This window comes from Lathyrus oleraceus, chromosome 7, assembly GCF_024323335.1.
Source record: "Lathyrus oleraceus cultivar Zhongwan6 chromosome 7, CAAS_Psat_ZW6_1.0, whole genome shotgun sequence".
NCBI classification, from domain to species: domain Eukaryota; kingdom Viridiplantae; phylum Streptophyta; class Magnoliopsida; order Fabales; family Fabaceae; genus Lathyrus; species Lathyrus oleraceus.
In genome coordinates, this window is record NC_066585.1 from 137,945,615 (window position 1) to 137,971,074 (window position 25,460).

A 25,460-nucleotide genomic window follows, 5' to 3' on the forward strand; every position below is an offset into this window, starting at 1 on the left:
GAAGAAAAGATCACACAAGTAGATTCTGCGACAAGCCACTCTACTGGGGATCAACAGCAATCAGGGAATCAACCCAAATCTATGAATGATAGATCACCAACCGGTCCTACTTGGGAAAACAGAGGTTTCCGACTCTGGCCGAGATGTTGAGGGGGATATCACGGATGCAATCCTGACTCTGTTGAGGAAAAAATCCACAACTGCTGAGGAGGAACACAATCACTGCCCTGTCGAAGGAATAAACGCACTGATGGGGAGATATAGCAGCTCCGCTGGCGACGTGGCCGGGGAAGAGAGTACTACTGGAGCAAACAAAATCTTCCACAACACTCTGCTCTGGGGATATATCATAGATCCCGCTATCGACTGTGCTGAGGAAAGATAGCAACGATCCAGCTTGCAACAATGTTGGGAAAGCGGTAAAGTACCGTGAGATCAATCCACCAACCATTGAATCTTCAAAGGGAAAGCATCCATGCTGAGGATAAAAACCACAACTCCGCTGGCGATTGCACTGGGGAGAGTGACAGGGTATCGGGGTCTCAAACCACCCACTACCGAAACTTCCAAATGGAAAACACCCATGCTGGGGGAGAATATTGCTGGAGAAGAAAACAAAGTCTTCAACAACATTCTGCTTAGGGAACAACCCTAACAAAAGCTCTGCTTGGGGAGAAACCCCTAACGAAAAGTAGGATAAAGAGGATACAACCAATGCCAGGAATATGAACCAATGTCTTACCTGTTGGAAATCATGCCACCCTCGGGAGAGCACTGAGAGATTCTTAAGTATCCTTTCCTCATTGTGAATGTTCACTTTGTTTAAAACAACAAATTTGAAAAATTTATTTGTTTAAAACAATGACATTTTATCAATTAAAACATGCAAAACATTTGTTGAATTGGAACAACTAAGAGCGCAAATAATTGGATAAAAGCTCAAATTGATTTGATGGAATGGTAGCCTGCAAATGGAAAGACTCCATAGTTCTGTACAAATTTGAAATCAGTGATATATATTGGAAGAGGGCTACATTGAACATAGTGATCCTTTCTCTACCAATTTGAATCTCTATGTATGCGAAGCTTCAGTTGACGACGAATCGAGAACCTCTGACGAAAAGACGGCTGCGGAACAGAAAGTCTTGTTAGGACGCAGGTACTTGCCAAATCCCTAATTTTTGCCTAGATTGCCCCAGGGTGAGGTACTCAATCTAGCGGGATGCAAATATATCTCCTTCCTTTTTTAAGTGTCTAACTTTTTCCTGGATTACCCTTCGGGTTATCCACCGAGACGCTCATTTTTGCCTAAGCCGCCCTTTCGGGTTTTCAGCTTAGCGAGCTGTTCTGTTTTTCATTTGCATATACTTTTTTTTTAGGCAAAGTATTTCTTGACTGCATCTGAATTCACAGGACGAGTGAAATCCTCCCCATCCATTGTTGTAAGCATCAGAGCTCCGCCTGAAAAGGCTCTCTTAACAACATATGGACCCTCATAGTTTGGAGTCCACTTGCCCCTGGAATCGGGCACGAAAGACAAGACTTTCTTGAGCAAGAGGTCACCTTCTCGGAACATGTAACACCCTTCTAAATACCCCAAATCATTATAATTAAAATAACAATATATATATTCATCAGAGTAATTATGCCCCGAAGGGTGTCACACAATCATTTCACAAAATCATCAAAATATCCTGTCATGCTCATTTATTTAAATCAAAATAAGGTCTTTTGCATAATTCGCAGCGGAATCAAATTCAACATCAATGTAAAACATGTAACACTATACATGTAAATCATCCAACAACCAATATCAAAATAATTAAAACATTCCCTCCCGATGTTACATCTATCAGAGCATGACCCATAAGAACTACTCTAGACTCCAAGCATAAGCTTCTACTCGACTCATTTCTCGTTACCTGAAAAATAGGTGTAAGGGTGAGTTCCTCAATCAATATAACAAGCATTATAGAACAACATGTAATGCTAAGTAATTAACACATTAATTCACCCTAACCAGACTACGCATCAAGCAACAGCAATATCCGTTCAAACATCATACTCAACAGTAACATATAGTATATGTATAATCTCAAACCATACTCAATATCAACAACACAACACACGACACACATATAATATTGGAATACATCCATTCATATTATATGCCATACATTCATTATGCAATGAGACTCTATGCATGCGGTACCGACTATTTGTGAACATATAGTTCAACCTCACCGTCCAAATCCAGGCACGGCTACCAAGCTCACTAGTCCCACTCATTTGAGACATAGTGACTCACTCACTAATTCCTCACCATGGGAATTAGCTACCACCCCAAATGGGCCATGAAATGCACGCTAATCACCTAGCATGCAAACATCAACAACAACAATCAAAATGATTTACTCACTAATTCCTCACCATGGGAATTAGCTACCACCCCAAATGGGCCACAACATGCATGCTAATCACCTAGCAATGCAACATCAACAATAATCAAGAATAGACACATGCTCACACTCTAAGCCATAATACAGTCTATTCACACATGTATACATTCACATCATCATGTATACCATCACACATTATCAACATAATTAATCACAAAAGCATATCATATCATGCCACATAATCAAACACAGTATTAGCACACTCTACTAATACCTATACCACTCACAACAACGGGAAATTGATCCCTACAACATCATATCTCAGCTAAGTACATCACTCAGCCTAAACAACCAAAAACTGCACAACAACAGTTCAGGAAAATCCCCACTCTGCCCATACGCGTACTGTCCATGCCATACGCGTATTGCCCAAACCTGGCCAACTCCATACGCGTAATGCCTACTCTCTTACGCGTATTGCGCATTTCCTTGCCCAACTCATACGCGTACCACCTATCCCATACGCGTACGCTACGCGTAACAACTTCCCATTACGCGTACCAACAGAGACCAATTCACGTTCAAAATGCCATCTTTTCCACCCATACGCGTAAGGCTTCCCCCCATACGCGTACCAACATCTCATACGCGTATTGCCTAGTGCCATACGCGTATGACCAGAGACCAGAGCTCTCAGATCTGCAATGGCTTTCTCTGCTACGAGATCTACCCAATTCAACCTTCTACAGTCCAATTTCACACACCATTCATTCATATCATCTAGCACGAATCATACACTTTCGATTTCACAAATTTCTAACCTTTCTACCTCTAATTCCTACGAATTTCGTCAATTATAATCCAATTTTTCGTTCATCTCAAAAGTTCACAAACTCAACATATATCATCCAATCAGAGGTAAAACAATGGTCTATTACTACCCAGTACATATCATCCCATAATACCCGTCAATTGATGATAAACCCCCCTTACCTGAGTAATCCGGCAAATTCCGCAGCTTCAAGCTCCTCCTCTTCTCTTGCTCTGCCTTTTGCCCTTTCTGCCTCTTTTCCCTTTTCACGTGAAAACCTTTTTCCAAAAATTGGGACTTTTTATTATTCCAACTTATATACTCCAATAATATTATTCCACTAAATAATTATCCCAATAATTATTATTCCAAAATAATAATAATAATAATTCAAATATTCTAATTAAATTAATAAACATATTATTAATTTAATTTAAATAAATACATATTATTATCGGGGTGTTACAGAACACACGAGGCTTGACCTTCTTATCGAATGCTTTCTTCATTCTCTGCTGATATAACTGACCATGGCACATGGCAGTCAATCGCTTCTCTTCAATCAGATTCAACTGGTCATAACGACTCTGAATCCATTCAGCATCAGTCAACTTGGCTTCCATCAAGACTCTCATTGATGGGATCTCCACCTCTACTGGGAGAACAGCTTCCATACCGTAAACAAGAGAAAAAGGGTTTGCCCCTGTCGAAGTGCGTACATACGTACGATACCCATGCAAAGCAAATGGCAGCATCTCATGCCAATCTTTATATGTAACTGTCATCTTCTGGATGATCTTCTTGTACGGAGAAGAATTATGGTGTGCAATCTTGAACTCAGCGCACAACTCATCCATCATCTTGTTATTCAGATTAGATCCATTATCAGTAATGATCTTATCTGGCACACCATAACGGCAAATCAGCTGGTTCTTGATAAACTTCACAACCACCTGTCTGGTCACATTCGCGTACGAAGCGGCTTCAACCCATTTGGTGAAGTAGTCAATTGCTACGAGAATAAACCTGTGTCCGTTGGACGCTTTCGGTTCAATCATGCCGATCATGTCAATTCCCCACATAGAGAAAGGCCATGGTGATGAAATCACATTCAGAAGTGTCGGAGGAATATGAATCTTATCCGCATAAATCTGACACTTGTGGCATTTCTTCACATATGTGCAGCAGTCAGACTCCATTAACAGCCAATAGTAGCATGCTCTTAACATCTTTCTAGCCATGGCATGTCCATTGGAATGAGTACCAAATGAACCCTCATGGACCTCAGTCATCAACAGGTTTGCTTCGTGTCTATCCACGCATCTGAGCAAAACCATGTCAAAATTTCTCTTGTACAACACTTCACCACTGAGGTAGAAATTGCTTGACAACCTTCTCAAAGTTTTCCTATCTTTCACAGATGCCCCAAGCGGGTATACCTGGTTCTGGAGGAAATTCTTGATATCAAAATACCAAGGCTTGTCATCATTCACTTCTTCTACTGCAAATACGTGAGCTGGTCTATCCAAGCGCATCACATCAATATTAGGAACTTCATTCCAATACTTGACAACAATCATGGAAGCAAGCGTAGCAAGAGCATCTGCCATCCGATTATCCTCTCGAGGGATATGATGAAAGTCAACTTCTGTAAAGAATGTTGAAATCCTTCTTGCGTAATCTCTGTACGGAATGAGACTTGGCTGATTCGTCTCCCATTCACCCTTAATCTGATTGACAACCAGGGCCGAATCACCATACACATCAAGATGTTTGATTCTCAAATCAATACATTCTTCAAGTCCCATAATACAGGCCTCATACTCAGCCATATTGTTCGTGCATTTGAAAGTTAGCCTTGCTGTAAGCGGAATATGTGTGCCATGAGGAGTAATGATTACTGCCCCAATTCCATTTCCGTATTGATTTACAGCGCCATCAAACACCATCGTCCATCTGGAACCAGGTTCCGGACCTTCATCAAGTGTAGGCTCATCACAATCTTTCATTTTCAAATACAGAATTTCCTCGTCAGGGAAGTCGTACTGAACTGACTGATGATCTTCAATCGGCTGGTGCGCTAAATGGTCAGCCAAGATACTACCTTTGATAGCTTTCTGAGCTCGATACTCAATATCATACTCAGATAACAACATCTGCCAACGGGCAATCCTCCTAGTTAAAGCAGGCTTCTCGAAGATATACTTGATTGGATCCATTCTGGATATCAACCAAGTTGTATGATTTATCATGTACTAGCGCAAACGCTTAGCTGCCCAAGCCAAAGCACAACACGTCTTCTCAAGCATGGAGTACCGAGACTCACAATCAGTAAACTTCTTACTGAGGTAGTAGATAGCAGATTCTTTCTTCCCTGATTCATCTTGCTGACCGAGGACACAACCCATCGAGTCTTCAAGCACAGTCAAATACATGATCAGAGGTCTTCCTTCTACAGGCGGAGACAAAATCGGAGGCTCAGACAGATACTCTTTTATACTGTCGAAAGCTTTCTGGCAATCCTCGGTCCAATCATGAGACTGATCTTTCCGGAAGAGCTTGAATATCGGCGCACGTGTGGCAGTCATGTGGGATATAAATCTGGAAATGTAGTTCAAGCGGCCAAGAAAACCTCGGACTTGCTTCTCGGTTTTGGGTGCAGGCATTTCTTGTATTGCTTTGACCTTTGCAGGATCAACCTCAATACCTCTTTCGCTTACCACAAAACCCAACAACTTGCCGGAACGGACTCCAAATGTACATTTGTTCGGATTCAGGCGAAGTCTAAACTTCCTCAGACGCTGAAAAAGCTTCAACAAATGCTCAACATGTTCAACTTCCGTTCGAGACTTAGCAATCATATCATCAACATAGACCTCTATCTCCTTGTGCATCATATCATGAAACAAGGTAGTCATAGCTCGTTGATACGTGTCTCCGGCGTTCTTCAAACCGAAGGGCATCACTCGATAACAGAATGTTCCCCAAGGTGTGATGAATGTTGTCTTCTCCATATCTTCGGGTGCCATTTTGATTTGATTATATCCGGAAAATCCGTCCATAAAGGAAAAGACTTTGAATTTAGCTGTATTGTCTACCAACATGTCGATGTGTGGTAGAGGAAAATCATCTTTTGGACTAGCTTTATTCAAATCTCTGTAATCAACGCACATACGGACTTTCCCGTCCTTCTTAGGAACAGGCACAATATTGGCCACCCATTAAGGATATGTAGAAGTCACCAGAAACCCCACATCAATTTGCTTCTGAACTTCCTCTTTGATCTTCACTGCCATATCTTGATGAGTTCTTCTGAGCTTCTGCTTCACAGGCACGCACTCAGGCTTCAAAGGCAGGAAATGTTGCACAATATCTGTATCTAGACCCGGCATGTCTTCATATGACCAAGCGAAGATATCTGAATATTCTCGTAGCAAACTGATCAAATCCTTCTTGACAGACTCTTCAAGAAGTGCCCCAATCTTCACCATACGAACACAATCCTCAGACCCCAAGTTGACTGTTTCCAGATCTTCAAGGTGCGGCTGAATGATCTTCTTCTCGTGCTCAAGGAGACGGGTAATCTCATCAGGAATCCCTTCAACATCATTTTCCTCTGCCTCGAATACAGGGAATTCAAAATTGGGAGATGGCGTTGGATCATTATGTTCAATGGGTTTTAGAATCAACCTGCATAATGATTTTGGTTAATGAAAAACTTTAGAATTTAAACAAGCAAATCATTATGCAGATGAAAAATGTTTGCTTTTATTCTTGTTTTTATGGGTTTTTTGTGATCACTGATTTCATGCAAAAAGCAAAAAGTGAAAACAAATGGAAAAACAAATGTTTAACAATGCATTAACTGAATGAAAACATCATTGTATTAAATGCTGCCAACAATGTCATCACTTCTCCTTTTGGCATGGGAGAAGGGTTTTAAACAAAGTGAATAATTACTCTGATCTATGGATGACTGTAGGAACATCTACAGCGACCCAATTGTGGCAGACACCACCAGGAATGACGAAATTGTTCAGATCCTCTGCATCCTCTTCCAAGATAGCAGCAGCTTCTTCCTCAGGTTGATTGTCATGGATGAATCCTCCACTCATGAACAAACCTTGCTCGTTAAACGCCCCAGAACAGTAGCCAATGCCAGCCCGGGATCTATTGTCTTCAAGCTCGATCACTTTTCCTAAACCAGCAACTGCACCACATTCAATGGCCAGCTTCGTATCACGGTAGGAAGAAAATGAAGGAGACTTCTTCTCAATTGGTTCATCAATAGATAAAGCTTGGAAAGGAGTTCCAACTTCATCCTCAGCGTCAATATATGAGAAAGAAGACAAGTGGCTAACCAGGAGAGCCTTTTCTCCCCCTACCACAACCAGTTTCTTGTTCTTGACAAATTTCAGCTTTTGGTGTAGGGTGGATGTCACGGCGCCAGCCTCGTGAATCCTTGGTCTGCCAAGGAGACAGCTATAAGATGGGTGGATATCCATTACTTGGAAGGTAACTTGGAAATCACTAGGTCCAATCTTGATTGGGAGATCAACTTCCCCAATCACGGTCTTGCGCGACCCATCAAATGCCTTCACAACAACACCACTCTGCCTCATAGGAGGCCCTTGATATGACAACTTGGAGAGTGTGGTTTTTGGCAATACATTTAAGGATGATCCAGTGTCCACCAGCACGTTGGACATGGCATCAGATTTGCAGTTCATGGAAATGTGTAAAGCCATGTTGTGGTCTCTTCCCTCCTCGGGGAGATCAGCGTCACAAAAACTCAAAGTGTTGCAAGCGGTGATGTTTGCAACTATGCCATCAAATTGTTCAATCGTGACGTCGTGATCAACATACGCCAGATCCAAGACCTTCTGCAGACCCTCCCTATGGGGTTCTGAATTCAGCAGCAGAGATAAAATGGAAATTTTGGATGGCGTTTGTAGAAGCTGGTCTACAACATTGTACTCACTCTTTTTGATGAGCCTCAACATCTCATCAGATTCTTCATTCACAATGCCACTCGGGCCAACAGAAGAAGCAGGAGTCTTTTGTACAGAGGAGGAGGGTTTGGCAACAGATGCCGAATTCTGAATATTAACAGATGTCCCAACCGGACGCTCAGCAGTATCAGAAGCAACAGGAGCCTTGGGAGGTGGGGAAAATACACGACCACTACGGGTCAACCCGCTCACATCAGCAATATTGGTCACAGAAGTCGAAGGCAAAGGCACTTCTACCCCATCTTCCACAGCAACAGGGTTGTATCTGAATGGCACAGCTCTGTCTGAAGAATAAGGCACCGGGCCTGCAGGCTTGATGGTTAGGGAAGGAGAGACCTTCGGCTTGCTACTATCATAGCGAATAACAACAGGCTCGGGCAGCTTGAACACTGGTGAAATAACATTCACCTCCGGCTCATCCTCATCAACATTGCGATTCTGGAGAATCTCAATGGTACCTTCATCCAGCAATTCTTGAAGTTCTCGGCGTACCTGGTTACAACCCAGACGATTGACTGAACAGATGCGGCACTTGTCGTGGTCATGCTCCATGTGGCTGTACTGACACAGCAACCGATGTAATTCGACCAACTATTGTCTAATATGGCTTACATATTTGACCTTGTATTTCCCAGGGCACCCCTGGACCATATTAACAGATTTCCCATGCGCGGGCAATGGGTTCTTGGTAACATTCGGGCCTGAATCTTCAAAACTCAGAATACCGCATCAGATCTTGCACTTTAGTCTTGAGTGGATAGCAATTCTCAATGTTATGACCCGGAGCACCGGAATGATAAACACAGTGCTGATCTGGTTTATACCACCATTGGGGATTTGCAGGAACGGCAGGAGGATCCCTGGGACTAACCAACTTCCTTTCCAACAAGGAAGGATAAAGCTCTGCATATGACATAGGAATTGGATCAAAGCTGATCTTCTTCCTATCATAATTCAAATTAGCTTGGTTGGTTGTACTTCCACGAGGCTGATAAGCCTATTGCTGTGGACACTATTGTTGCTGATACTGAGGCTGTTGCTGTTGATGCTGATGTTGAGGTTGCTGGTATTGAGCACTGTCTCTGAATACAGGTGCTATATGAGCCACCTGGTGCTGATTGCTGTTGCGCCGTGCAGGCTTCCTCTGAACAGAGGGTCTTCTGGGCTTGGCCTGGGATTGCAGAGAATGTGCCTCCCCATCCTTCTTCTTAAACGCCCCATACCATTTAGAAGAAGAGCTCTCATCCTTTGCCAAACGTCCTTCACAGACACCTTCTTCCAGTCGCATCCCCAAGTTCACCATCTCGGTGAAATCAGAGGGAGCACTTGCTACCATCCGCTCGTAATAGAATGAGCTAAGAGTCTTTAAGAAGATCTTAGTCATCTCTTTCTCCTCTAGCGGTGGAGTAATTTGAGCAGCCAGCTCTCGCCACCTCTGGGCGTACTCCTTGAATGTTTCCTTGTCCTTCTGAGACATGGCCCTGAGCTGATCACGGTCAGGCGCCATATCAACGTTGTACTTATACTGTTTGACGAAGGCTTCGCCAAGATCGTTGAAGGATCGGATATTAGCACTGTCCAAACTCATGTACCATCTGAGCGCAGCACCGGACAGGCTGTCTTGAAAATAATGGATCAGAAGCTGATCATTATCCGTTTGTGTAGACATCTTCCTGGCGTACATGACTAGGTGAGCTAGAGGGCAGGTGTTCCCTTTATATTTTTCAAAGTCAGGCACTTTGAATTTGATCGGTATCTTGACACCGGGAACAAGGCACAACTCGGCAGCAGACTTGCCGAACAAATCTTTACCTCTGAGGGTCTTCAATTCCTTCCTCAGCTCAAGGAATTGGTTGTTAATTGCTTCCATCTTCTCATTAACATCCGGGCCCTCAGACGGCTCGAAATGATAGATGGTGTCGTCTACCCTCGGCATGGTATGCACGACAGGAGGAGCAGCAACAGGGACCGGGCTAGATGCCGGCATATGAGCAAAAGTTGGAGCAGGCAGATCAGGCATGAAACCCGGAGGCATACCCCAAGGGAACCCGGCTGGCATAGCATTGGGCACATAATGAGCACTGACTGGCACTGTCGAAGCTACAATCTCTGAGACAACTGTCCTCTGGATAGGAGTTGAAGGCGGTTGAGCAGGCTGATTCTGAGCAGCAAGAAGTTGCTCCATCAAAGCGCCAAGTCTGGCGACCTCTTCTTTCAGTTCTCTGTTCTCTTGTTCTAGCTGATCCATAACTCTTGCAGAATTGGCTCGGGTATAGTACCGGTGAGTCAGCTTGTCTTCAAAATAAATGAAGAACACAGAGTCAGAACAAGAAGACCAGAAACAAGGTACCTGCTTATGCAAAATGATGCATGAAATGCTCGTGCATATGCTTTATTTTTATTTTCAAGGAACCCTTGGGGTATTATTTGCAATTTCGAATTTTTAAACATTTTAATCTCATATGGAAAATATCTCATTCAATATAATCGAGACAAAGAAGTACAACGTTTTTGACCATATTACAAAGAGAAAAGGAAAACAACATCCTATGGATCCCTAGAAGCTCGGGATGCTGGAAGACGAGAAACACACAGCTTCTTGATCTCTCTCTCATAGGCAGCTTCCATATCTGCTTTCTCCTTAACAAGTCGATCATACTTCCTCTTCCAGAATTTGGAAGACTGAGAAAGCAAAGAAGTCCAAGTGTCGTTCGGATCGTCGATCACTCGATGCTCGAGAAACTCAACCAGAGCGTCCTTCTCTTTCAGCTGTTGAAGCAACTCTTCTCTTTCACGGATCCAAGCACGTGAAAGGTCTTCTTCTCTCAACTCCTCTACACGTTGGGTAGGGAGGGTTGAAGGCCCAGCCACATCCAACGGTGTATGTCTCGGATGATCGTATGGCATAAGGTATACAGAAGCTCTCTGTCTAACCCAAGAGGTATAGGGCTCCAAAGCAATGCAATTCTTCGGACCCAATTCATTCCTACTCTTCTTGCAGATCTTGCGCCAAGCGCGGACAAATCCGGCTTTTAGGCCTTGGGGATCTTTACCCTCCTGAAAGAATACACCTTCTAACAGAATGTTATGAGGTTTATCCTTTAGGGGGAACCCAAGCTGACGACGTGCTAGAATTGGATTGTAGCTGATCCCACCACATGTACCAAGAAGAGGCACATTAGGGAATTCACCACAATAGTCAATGATCTGGACGATATCATACACGCGATCATACCAAGAGATATCATCATTAGTGAGAGACATGAGTCTCTGAGACCACCGTAGACATCCCTTGTTCTCTTTGAAGGCAAGAGTCTGCGGCAAGTGCGAAATAAACCACTTGTACAGCAAAGGTAGACAGCAGACAATAACTCCTCCGCCCTTTGCATTCCTCAGATGCAAAGAGACATAAGCATCACCCAACAAAGTCGGAACGGGGTTAAGGACTGAGAAGATCCTAATGGCGTTCATGTCCACGAATTTGTCGAAGTTGGGAAACAACACCAATCCATAGATGAGCAGCACAAATAAAGCCTCAAAGGCATCCTCACTCATGGCCTTCCCATAAACAGTAGCTTGAGCGATGAGGAACTCGGAAGGGAGACCCTGGATTCCACCTTTGGTAGTCAGGTTAGCTTTAATCAAAGCTTCATCTATATGCAACAGATCAGCAATCTCTCGAGCAGTCAGGATACTCTCTAAGCCACTGAACGACACCTGATCCAGAATCGGAATCCCAATAAGGTGAGAATACTCCTCCAAGGTAGGCAACAGCTGGAAGTCCGGAAAAGAGAACCAGTGATACAGAGGATCATAAAACTGAGCCAAAGTACTCATCAATCCCTCATCAACCTGAGTAGTCAACAGAGGTAGAAGCTTCCCATAATGAGCTTTGAAACCCAAGGGATCTAATACATAAGATGTAAGATTCTTTAACTCTTTTACATCAGGCTGTCTAAAGCTGTACTTCTTTGTATGCCTTTTCGGTCTTTCCATGTCTGAAAATTTTGCAAATAAACCCTTTAAGTTCCTTGAAAATTTTCTTTTTTTTGATGACATGAAATGCAGATGAATGCAACAATCACACTCAAGGATCAAGCAAGTCACACCAAACAAAGGTCATGGGAAAGCTCATTGTATCCCTAATATCAATCATCCATTTTGGTGGATTTAGGTTTTCACCTTATCGACACCCAAGTTCCATTGATATTAACGGTACATGAACCGGCTCTAACATCCTTAATATCAATCATCCATTTTGGCGGATTATGGTTTACACCTTATCAACGCCCAAGTTCCATTGATATTAACGATGTTTGAACGACTCAACCACGAATCACGGGTTTGCTGAGAGTCACGAGCATGGAGTCTCGGTTAAGAACCACCCAAAGGGAGTGTACTAGGGTTTAAACCTGCCAGACATGTTCTACCAGAGGTTCCCATAATCATCGTCCCATCTCTCGGATATTATCGGAGATACGAGTACTCGTATTCCAAAAATATTCTCAAGAGAGACTCTTATGAGTGTAGTATCGCGTAACAGTCGCATCAGATCTTACATCTGAACGACTTCCGCACTACGTCCTAAAAATAGGCCAAGATGGGTTTGGTAAACTAAGGTCCTTGGCTTCTAAGGCACATGATTGAAAGAATAATGCCCAACCACAAATAACTTGTGTGACATTATTAATCCAACATGACCTCCACCAAGTGAATGGACTCGCAAGTCAACTGGCTAAGGAATACTCCACACCAGTCAACAAGACTACGCCATTCTCCTATCCTAGAGTGCACTCGAGTTCGGGTATAGAACTCATCTCACAGAGATCACCAAAGCAAACAACAATTGTATATCAAGCAATTCAAATATTACAATCAATACAGTTATCCCAAATTGTACAAAAACATGTCAAATAACACATAAACAAGTATCATACAACAAGGGTGAAAAGTAGGCAATACCACCAGGGAAGGTCTAATGTTTGTTCCCCAACAGAGTCGCCACTTTTCTGTAGCGGTGTATTCGTCGCTATATGATTTATTGATTAAACCATAAGCAAAGTATACAATGAATCGAGTCGCCACCGCACTTTTATTTATCCTAAGGACTGGTTAAAAAGCGAACAAAAACCTAAGAAGTTTTACACGTAGAAAACTAATGAAAAATATCAGAGAATCTGGGTAAGGGGTAAATTACGCAATGGGAAGGTGTTAGGCACCCATCACGTCCTAGGTACTCCTAGGGAGCCCTTTTCACACTTGTTGTATAAAAAATGTTTATTTGTTTATGACACATTGTGCAAACATGAATGAGAAGATGAGAAAAGAATGTACAAGTTAGTTATTTTTGTGTTTGAACGGATGAACCCGTTGCCTACGTACCTTCCATCAAAGGTAAGGATCAAAACGCCGTAGTTCGGCTAAAAGATTTCCAAAAATTAGTGAGTTCATTTTAAAACACAAGCATTAAGGCTTTTCATTACCAATGGGAGAAAACTCAACCTGAATCAACAATCCATCATGCGAGGACGGCTTCGACATACTAGTGAGGGGTTAACCCTATAATAAGTATGGAAGACTTACAATCAACTCACTAAGGATAAGGTAAGATTTACATCAACCGCTATGGTAATTGAAACCTAAGGCTAATGCACGAAAACATATTAACAATGGACGAAGCCACAAAATAATTGAATGTGTGAAGTTAATTGATTATGAGTATTCACAAAATATGATCAAGGTATGATTAAGATTGATTCAAAGAAGTGTTATGAAATGGAGTTTGAAAAGTCAAGGACTTATGGTCCAGGTTTCTAATTTGAAAAGACATGAAGATGTTTGCACAACAAGTCAAAGTTTTTGAGAGCAAAGTGTGAAAAGGTTTAAGACAAAGAGGGTATGGATGGTGGAATATAAAACTTCTTAGAAAGGTTCATCTCTTGAGATCATATAGAAGATGATTCAAGTGTGTCCTTAGGAATAGGCAACAAAGCAAGTAAGCAAATAAAAAGCAAGGTGATACCGGATGCCATCAATGGACTTATACCAATCTCACAACCAAAAGCGGATACCGGATACCAATAAATGGGTTTACACCAATCTCCTAAAATAAAACGATGATACCGGAAGCCATCAATGGACTTATACCAATCTCACAAAGCAAAAGCAGATGTCGGATGCCAATAAATGGACTTACTCCAATCTCCTAAAATAAAATAAAACATGGATGTCAGATGCCAATCTATCTGGACTTATACCAACCTCCAAAGGATGATCATGGGAGTACAAATGCCAACAACATGGTCTTACAATTGCATCCTCACATACAACAAACAAACAATGCACTAAGCAATGGACATAAGTAGCCAAGAGAAATGGTCTTACACTTTATCCCTTCCAAATCATAGGAACAATGGCCAATGAATGGACTTACAATTGTCCTCAATGGGTAAACTCAAACAAACCACAAGAGTATGAAATGATGATCATGCAATAATGAACAATTAATGATGATAAATGCACCAAAGCATGCAAGCAAACATGGACAAATGCAACAAGCAATCAATCAGACAAAGTCATTTAGCACACTCTATAACCAAGCAATTAGGCTCAAGCAAAGGGTTAGACTTAAAAGTCAACTGGAATAGGGTAAATGGTGCTCTTAACCTTGACATTGAGAGCAAAGGTGAAGCAGATGAAAGGATTCGAGGGGTGTGCCTCATCACTCTTATCCCTGGTCGGGGAGAGCATTGAATATCAGAAGGTGTGGGAGTTCAGAAAGATGGAACTCTCTCCACAAGTTAATGACTCGATAGATCTTGGGCTTTTACTCACTATGCATCAACACATGTGGTGTGAGAAAGGTGAGTGACACACAGAATAGTAGGAGATAGGCTACATATCTCTTCTATCTACCAATTGCCTCACATGAGGTCTTTACCTGCTTGGGGACAAAGTTAAACAATCACAAACATTGCCTCTTAAGGAGGACTTCAGACAGGTGCCTGGCTAAGTATCAAGCCAGGTCTTCCAGACTACATGGAGACAAGAGATTCTACCTCAATGCTTAAGCAAAGCAAAGCAATAGCAAGTTCACAAAGGAACTAAAGCAACTATGGTACCTGAAATCAATCAAATATAATCAGTATACCAATCACAAAGTCAAAACAGACAAGATATGAACCAACAGTCAACACAATCAACCACATGTGCAAAGCACAAACTCAAATCAAATGAGTTAGCATCCTACAAAACAAACCAAGTTAGTTCATAACAATCAAATAAACCAAACTCAATCAACTTGAATTAATCTCCTTAAAGCATTTGCTTCTTCAACCTGAAAACAAACTCAAATGTGAGAAGTAAACCCTTAGGCCAAAGCCTAGGGTCAAAGGAGGAGAAATAGACCAAAACAGAACATGAAAATTGATCAAAATCAAGATTAATCAAATAAGAACAAAGTCCAATTGGTCTCACATCAAAACTATTCATCAATAGCATTTCATAAGCAAATCATGTCAAACTAGGCAAGTTAAGAACTCAATGATGTAAACAGAATGAACACAAGCATATCGATACCAAAATGGCTCAATAAATTCCAGGAAAAATCATGCTTAAACAGAACACATTTAATGAGCAACACACCAAATTTCATGGCATTTGGATAAAGGGAAGCAAGTCAATCAAAATCCCTAAGTCAAAGCATGTTCATACAAGCTCATACAAGACCACAAATCATGTATCAAATTCATGCAATCATAAAACAGTGACCAAACATGATAAATGAATGAAATCAAAGCCATGGCCATCTTTAAGATGTCTGCAATAAACATGCCAAATTTCAAGTTCATCCAATAAACCACAAGGATTTCACAAATCATATGATATCATGACTCTCAAAATATTCACAATTGGTCAAACAGAGGGAAAATTCTCAAACAAATAGAAAATGCATTCAAAAATTCCAGGAAAAATCACAAGCAAACTAGACATCCATAAGTATTAACATACAAAAATCCAAATCATTTGGTATAGCATAAGCATGGAAAACAAAATCAAGAACATGAACAAGACATGGTGTGATATACATTGTCACACCTTCAAAGATCACATCATATCTCACAATCCAGAAATGCAAAAATAGCAAACCATACACCAAAATGACCAGGAGTGAGTCTAGATCGTGCATGTAAGTTTTCAAGAATTTCCAATTAAGCATCATGATTTCATGAAAGAAAGAGTAAGCTATATGCAAAAAGTGACACATGAAAACAAACCCTAGGCAATTATTTTTTTTACACGTCCACAAAATTATTAAAAATCACCAAAAAAATAAAGCACATGATGATGAACATTCCACAAAAAATTGCACATGATTTGGATTATTTTTGAGTGAGTTATGATTTTTTGAATGTGAAAGAAAATAAGAAAAAGCATGAATAACCATGGATAAACATGTGAGCAATTGGAAGAAAAAAATGCAAGGCAAATGGACTTTTGCTGGAACGGGGAATCGATCCCCAGCGCAATTCAAATTGAGCGCCATTTAGTGAAACACTGCGTTTCACTAAATGAGGTGGCGTGCTACGATAGGTCACATGGGAAACAAACACGGAATCACATGCAAGGCAAGGCAAAATGGATCTGAGCGCGATCTGGAAACGAAAATATGAAGAACTCATCGTGTTCTTCAGCATTCATCATCATCAAGAACAAATTCACACAGAAATTTATGAAACTTATATGGATCGAACCAGCGTGCAACCTAGATCACTAATCTAACATTTATTTCGATTAATTTTACTCATAGCATAAGAACCGATCCAAACAAGTTTCACAATCCAAAATATAAATCCAGATATCTTGATCAATACTTAATGGAATGGCGCGATTCAAGTTGCAGTGTGTTCTATGTTACAAGATCTACCAAAGCCATATCATAATTTCAAGAATTGAAGTGGTTGAATTCTTACCTCTTGGAGATGCAGCTTTTGATTTCGCACGAATTTGGATTGGATAGGTTGAAACAGATGTCCAGTGATGATGAGGAAGATGAATGGAAGTGGAACTTTAGCTCAACACAGCTTCAATGATCCAGAATTTGCATCTGCCATGAACATGCTCCAAGTTCAACAGTGATGATTCTTCAAGATTTTCCACGATTCTTCTTCAACAGATGCTCTATTGTGCCTGCAGGTGAATATCAACACAAGAACAAGCAAGAAGAACAGTGAAATTTGATGAATCCAAGTGAAAAAAGTGTGAGAGAAATTGAGAGAATTTGGAGAATTTTGGATTTGGATCTGAGATTGTGATTGTGGATTTCGATTTTCTGTTACAATTAGGAATATATACTCCTTGTTAATCAGCATTGTTAATCATGATTAGCAAAATGAAATTGGATTAGTGAAAATGCACATGTTATGCAATTTGGCAAAAATGCCCTTTTTCAAATGGAACCAATGGAATAGTGAAATTCCTCTTGCAGCAAGTCCAAATTCCTGTTTTGAAATGATTGGCATTGGTTTGGAGTGAAAACCATGTGTATTTTTCAAATTCACTATTTTTCCCACCAAAATTTAAATGGTTCACTTGAAAAATGACCTTTTTATATGATGATTTTTGATGCAATGTAATGATGCATTATGATAGCTCATGTCAAATGAAATTTTCTCAAAGAAACCTCACTCAATTTGGCCAAATGGTTCAAGAGTTATGCCTCCTTGAAGTTCAACTTTTCTTGAAAATGATTTGATCATAACTTGCCAACCACAAATGAGAAATGAGTGTTCTTGGACTTTTTGGAAAGGCAAGAGCAATATCTTCAACTTTCATGTTGCACAAAATTTGATTTGAAGCATGCTTGATGATGTAAAGTTGAGGAGAAGACCTTTCCATTTTGGGCAGTTTGAAATTACAGGTCACTACTATTTTTAGAAACTTTTTGTCTGACCTCCAATTCCTCAATGATGATGTTTGACATGTTATATGAGGCTTATATGGACATGAATGAGACCTCTCAAAACATTTCCCACCACCAAATCCCTGATTAAATGCACAGTTGGCCACAGTTGACTTTGCTAGGGTTTTGGTTGACTGAACCATGTTCTGATGAATTCCAAGCCTCTACCACTTGAGATCTTGATTGAAAATGATGTCACAACTCATATGAACTTCTTATGAATGACCATGGTGCCCAAATTCTTCAAGAATAGTCACCATCTATAGCTCAATGAATGATTTGACTGTTTGACCTAGTTTTGCTTCAGCTGCAAGTAACATGGTTAGATGACAATATTTTTGTACTTTTGGTTAGTAAACAAATGAAAAGCAATGATATACAAATGCTAGACATGCTTGGTGATCAAGAACCACACTCACAAGGTAACCCACCCACTAGGAGGGAAGCAAAGGTGCACAAAGATCCTTGAGGCAATGTTATGATATGATATGATGCCATGGGGGATCTTAGGGACAAAATTGGGGTCTTACAATGGGCCTTCATTATTAGGAGTCCACTTGCCCCTAGAATCTAGTTTGGAAGATAAAATCTTCTTGAGAGCATGGCCCCCTTCCCTGAATACCCGAGGTCTGACCTTCTTATCAAAAGCTTTCTTCATCCTTTGTTGATATAAATGACCATGGCATATAGCAGTTAATCTCTTCTCTTCAATCAAATTCAACTGATCAAACCTTGTCTAACACCATTCAGCCTCGGTCAACTTGGTTCCATGAGCACACGCAATGACAGAATCTCAACCTCCACGGGGAGCACTACTTCCATACCATATACAAGATAGAAAGGGGTTGCCCCTATTGAAGAGCGGATGGATGTACGATACCCGTGCAAAGAAAATAGGAGCATCTCATGCCAATCCTTATACGTCACAACCATCTTCTGAATAATCTTCTTGATGTTCTTGTTTGCAGCTTCAACAACCCCATTCATCTTGGGTCTGTAGGGAGAAGAAAATATGGTGTGCAATCTTAAAGTCTTTACAAAGAGCTTCCACCATATTGTTATTCAAGTTCGATCCATTATCAGTAATGATCTTACTTGGCACACCATAACGGAATATAATCTGATTCTTGATAAACCTTACAACAACTTACTTGGTCACATTCTCATATGATGTCGCTTCAACCCATTTTATGAAGTAGTCAATTGCCACTAAAATGAAACGATGTCTATTCGACGCTTTAGGCTCAATCATGCCAATCATATCAATTACCCACATGGAGAAGGGCCACGGGGAGGAAATAACATTCAAAAGTGTCGGAGGAACATGAGTCTTATCTGCATAAATTTGACACTTGTGGCATTTCTTCACAAACTTGTAACTGTCAGATTCCATTGTAAGCCAATAGTAACCTGCTTGCAACATCTTCTTCGCCATTGCATGTCCATTGGAATGAGTACCAAAGGATCCTTCATGGACTTCAGTCATCAACAGGTCTGCTTCATGTTTATCCACGCATCTGAGCAAAACCATATCGAAGTTTCTCTTGTACAATACATCACCATTTAGATAGAAATTGTCGGTTAATCTCCTCAAAGTCTTCTTATCTTTCCAAGAAGCCTTAGACGGGTAAATCTGACTTTGGAGGAAACACTTGATGTCATAATACCACAGTTTCTCATCTTTGACCTCTTCAATAACAAACACATGAGCTGGCCTATCAAGATACATTACAGTCAAATTGGGAACGTCATTCCAATATTTTACTACAATCATTGATGCAACGTTGCAAGAGCATCTGCCATTCGGTTACATCTCGAGGGATATGATGAAATTTAAACTTTGTAAATAAAGTTGAAATCCTCCTCGCATAATCTCTATATGGTATCAAACCGGGTTGATTCTTCTCTCATTCACCTTTGATCTGATTCACAACCAAATATGAATCTCCATAGACATCCAAATACTTGATTCTGAGATCAATGGCCTCCTCAAGCCCCATAATGCAAGCTTCATATTCTTCCATGTTGTTTGTACACTTGAAAGTCTATCTAGCTGTAAAGGGAAAATGCATGCCTTGAGGAGTAATAATCACTGCCCCAATGCCATTACCATATTGATTAACAGCTCCATAAATACCATGCCCCAACGGGAACCAGGTTCTGGCCCTTCTTCAAGCAATGGTTCATCACAGTCTTTCATTTTCAAGTACATGATATCTTCATCGGGAAAGTCATACTGCACTGATTGATAATCTGGAACTGGTTGGTGAGCCAAATGGTCAGCCAAGATACTACCTTTGATCGCTTTCTGAGATCGGTATTCAATATCATACTTTGATAATAACATCTGCCAACGGGAAATCCTCCCAGTTAAAGCATGCTTCTCAAATATATACTTAATTGGATCCATTTTGGATATAAACCAAGTGGTATGATTCAACATATACTGACGCAGACGCTTAGCAGCCCAAACCAATGCGCAACAAGTTTTCTCTAACATAGAATACCGAGTCTCACAGTCGGTGAACTTCTTACCGAGGTAGTAAATTGCAAATTCTTTCCTTCTAGTTTCATTTTGCTGACCTAGAACACAACTCATACTTTCATCAAGCACAGTCAAATACATGATCAACGGTCTTCCTTCAACAGGTGGAGACAAAATCGGAGGTTCACGCAAATACTCTTTGATACTATCAAAAGCATTCTGGCAGTCTTCGGTCCAATCACAAGATTTATCTTTTCAAAGAAGCTTGAATATAGGCGTACATGTGGCAGTCATGTGTGAAATGAATCTTGAGATATAATTCAAGCGACCGAGAAACCCTCTGACTTGCTTCTCAGTTTTGGGTGCATGCATCTCTTGTATTGCTTTGACCTTGGCAGGATCAACTTCAATACCCTTCTCGCTGACAATAAAGCCCAACAACTTACCAGAACGAACACCAAAAGTACAATTATTGGGATTCAAGCGGAGTTAATACTTCCTCAAACGCTGGAATAGCTTCAACAAATGGTCAACGTGTTACTCTTCATCAATTGATTTAGCAATCATATCATCGACATAGACTTCAATCTCTTTATGCATCATATCATGAAAAAGAGTAGTCATTTCTCTTTGGTAAGTTCCACCAGCATTCTTCAAACTGAAAGGCATCGTCTATAATAAAATGTTCCCCAAGGTGTAATGAATATGGTCTTACCCATATATTCGGGTGCCATCTTGATCTAATTATATCTGGAAAATCCATCCATAGACGAAAAGACTTTGAATTTAGCAATATTGTCTACCAACATATCAATGTGCGGCAGAGGGAATTCAAATCTCTATATCAGGATACGTTCTCCTCAACTTCTGCTTGACTGGCGGGCATTCTGGATTCAACGGAAATCTATGCTCCACAATCTCAGAATCCAAACCAGGCATGTCTTGATAAGACTGAGCAAACACATCTGGATACTCAAGAAGAAGATCAACCAACCCCTTCTTCGCATCTGGACACAGTCGAGACCCAATCTTGACTTCCTTCACATTATCTTCGGAACCCAAGTTGACTAACTCAATCTACTCTTTGAATGGCTTTTCCTTCATGCTTAAGAAGACGAGACAATTCATCACTCACTTCGTCATCACTTTCCTCCTCAACCTCAAACACAGGGAATTCAAAATTTGGAGAAGGAGAAGAGTCATTGTATTCAATGGGGTTAGAAACCAACCTGCATAATGATTTGATATTTTGATTTTAGAGAAGTGAATTTATGGCCAAATATTATGCAGATGGACAATTATATTGTTTATTTATGTTTTTTGTAATTACCATTTTCAGAATAAAGCAAAAAGTAAAAATAAAACATCATAGATGTGGATGAATAGAATTATATTTTATTAATGATCAAATTGAAAATTCCCAAACAATGTTCTCTTCTCCCTTAGGCATAGGAGAAGGATTTTCAAAAACCAATAAAAGCAATTACTTAGATTGATGCAAAATAACAGGAATGTCAACAACAGTCCAATTGTTGCAAGCCTTTCCACGCGTCACAAAATTGGTCCAGTCTTCCTCTTCGTCATCCTCTAGCACATCAGCTAAGTGTTATTCATTGCCATGAATGAACCCTCCGCTATGGAAGCTGAGTTGCATATTGTCGCAACGCGAAAAACAACCGGCGAAAAAAAATACTGTTTACAGAGCCGCCACCGACGCTATTCATCCTATGACGGAAAGGAAGCACAGGACTAACCTAAGAAAGGGAAAGGAAAGGTCTTACGATCAGAGATTACAAGGTACGGGAGTCGGTTACGCAAGGGGAAGGTATTATCACCCCTCACATCTGCCGTACTCGACGGGATCCACGCTCAAAAGATAGCTCAAAGAATAGGAAAAAAGTTTCTAATAAACTGCTCGAAGAAACTGCACAAACTGGAATAATAAACAGGTAAAAGAAGAAAGAAGACGGAGGAAATGGACTCGGCAGGATGTTGCATCCTGGGCCTATGTAGTTTGTTAGAAACAAACATCAGAGTCAACGTAGTTCGGGGAAAGGAGACATGCTCGCTAGGACATCGCATCCTATGCCTACGTATCTTCTCTATCCAGAGAAGAATCAGAGCACTCGTAGCTCGGTAACGCACGCTGAAACAAGACACCAAAAAGGGATGCTGAGACGTCAAAAGAAACACCCAAAAGGAAACAGAATGCCAATACCTGGACTTACACCCGACTCCTAACAATAACAAACAAAAGGAAACAGAACACCAATACATGGACTTATATCTGACTCCTACCAATAACAAAACCCAAAAAAGAGACGCTGAGACGTCAAAAGGAACACTCAAAAGGAAACAGAATGCCAATACATGGACTTATATCCGACTCCTAACAAAAACCGAACAAGGAAACAAAATGCCAATACATGGACTTATATCTGACTCCAAACAAAAACCACAAACAAGGAAACAGAATGCCAATACATGGACTTACATCCAACTCCAAACAATAGCACACGCTAACCAGCGAACACCAAAGAAAAATGTTATCAAAATGAACCCCAACAAAGTAACTAACTATCCAGCCAGTCACCACAAATGAACCCCAAAGATGAACCCCAATATGAATGACCATCGTCATAGATGAACCCCAAGTGATACAGTTAAACCCCCAAATGTGAACCCCAAATCAGTATAGGTGAACCCCAATCTGAACCCCAAGTGAATGACAGAAGAAATCCTCAAGGTAATGAACACACAACACGTGCACACGCTGTACAAACAAGTACTCACACCAAAGAAGACAAACAAAGGGTGAACACACACAAAACAACAAAAGAAAAAGAAAAGGTTGAACCAACATAGACTCAAAAAAGAAAAAGGGTGCCCGGAGAGATTGCTCGCAACCTCCTGCCTATGTATCTCATCTGGTATGAGAATCAGGGCGACGTAGTTCCCCTTAATAGGGGAAACAACACTCTCCTAACCAGAGACCAGGGAGACAACAAACTAAAAGGGAGACTAAGACTCGAGCCTAATAGTTGTCATGCAATCAATATCCCTAAGTTGAGGTCTCTAACAAGAACATAACTCACACAGGAAGCGAGTAAGCAAATAAACATCAACACAAGTGAACAAACATCACACACTATATCCATACAAGAGGCCCAAACAATGGGTGGGCTTTAGTCAAGAGGGGTCATATCAACCTCGACAAACAAGGCAAACTATGAGGGGTAATCTGTAGCTCTTAACCACTAACATTGAGAGTTAGGGTGAAGCTGATCAAATAGGTAATGAGGATGAGACCTCATGCTCTTAACCCTGGCCAGGGTGAGCTCATGACATAGAAAGCGTGGGGATCCAGAAAGTAGGACCCTATTCCACTTGATAGACTCTGGACAAAGATCTTGGGTTCATGTTCAGAAGCATCAGCACGTAGTGCGAGCATAATGAACGACTCACTGAATAACGGGGGATTGATTGCTAATCCCTTTTATCCGTCAATTGCCTCTTCACTTAGGAGGACTTATCAAGTACCACATGCCCCATCTTGGAGGTCTTTGGCACAAATGTAAACAAACACAAACAGAGCCTCTTAAGGAGGACTTCCAGCAAAATGCCTGCCAAAAAGGTGACAGGACTTCCAGACTACATGGAGTAAGAGAATAGCTACCTAAGTGGTGTATCAACCACAATCCAAAGCTCCAGAAAGAGCTAAAAGCTAGCAACTTATGTAGCTGTACAAAAGCTAACCAGTTAATATCTCAATCAGAAAACAAACAGACAAACAGTCCAACTGATACACAATTCAATGAGCAATGGTCAAGCAATCAAATGAGGCAATGAGCTCAACACATCAACTTAAATCCCTACAAAACACAAATAGGTTAGAACACAATCCAATTTGCATCTCAAAAGGTGAGCAACTCAACCATTAATGCTAAATGTCCAAACCCGAAACACAAGTCAAGGTTAGTTCATGTACAAAACACTAGTACAAAGACTACGTCCAAAACCAAACCAAATGATCAAAACAGAACTCAATCTTTCACATAATGCACATTCAACCAATCAACAAAATTTCCTCAAAAGTACCAACATCAATTCAAGAAGCAAAGGCATCAAATGATCAATGTAAAGCAAAGGCAAGCAAGTGAGCACAAAATGGACATCCAAATTAGAAAATCCAAATCAAAACAGAAAAGCATACAATGGCTTTGAAATTTTTTATACAAGTTTCTCATGTCATGAATAAGCAATGTGCAAAAAATCAAATCCAGAAGCGTTCAAATGATAGATGAACAAAAATGCACAAATTGAATGCCAAAAATGTGACACAAATTGTCACATTAATCTCCATGTGTCAAAAATAATGATAGCATATGATAAAAAATTCAAACCAGTGCTCAAAAATTCATATCACATGTGATCATCAAGCACACAAAAAATCAGATCAATTGGGTCAACACATAGCATTTCACAAGGCAATGAACACAACATATCAAATTAACACAAGGTTCAATCAAAAATTCACAATTAAAAATCCAACAATCAACACATCTTGAAAATAATACCATAAAAAACTAGACATTAAAACAAGACTATGAAAAAAAATTGGAGTTAATTTGGATCATTTTTCTATTTTTAATGATTTTTCAAAGATGAACAAAATAATATGAAATAACAAATAAAATGGAGGGAAAAGAAATGTTTAAATTAAACTCAGAATATTCTCAGCCATTGGATCTGGCGCGCAGAAGCATCCAATGGTTCACATTTAAACCAACAA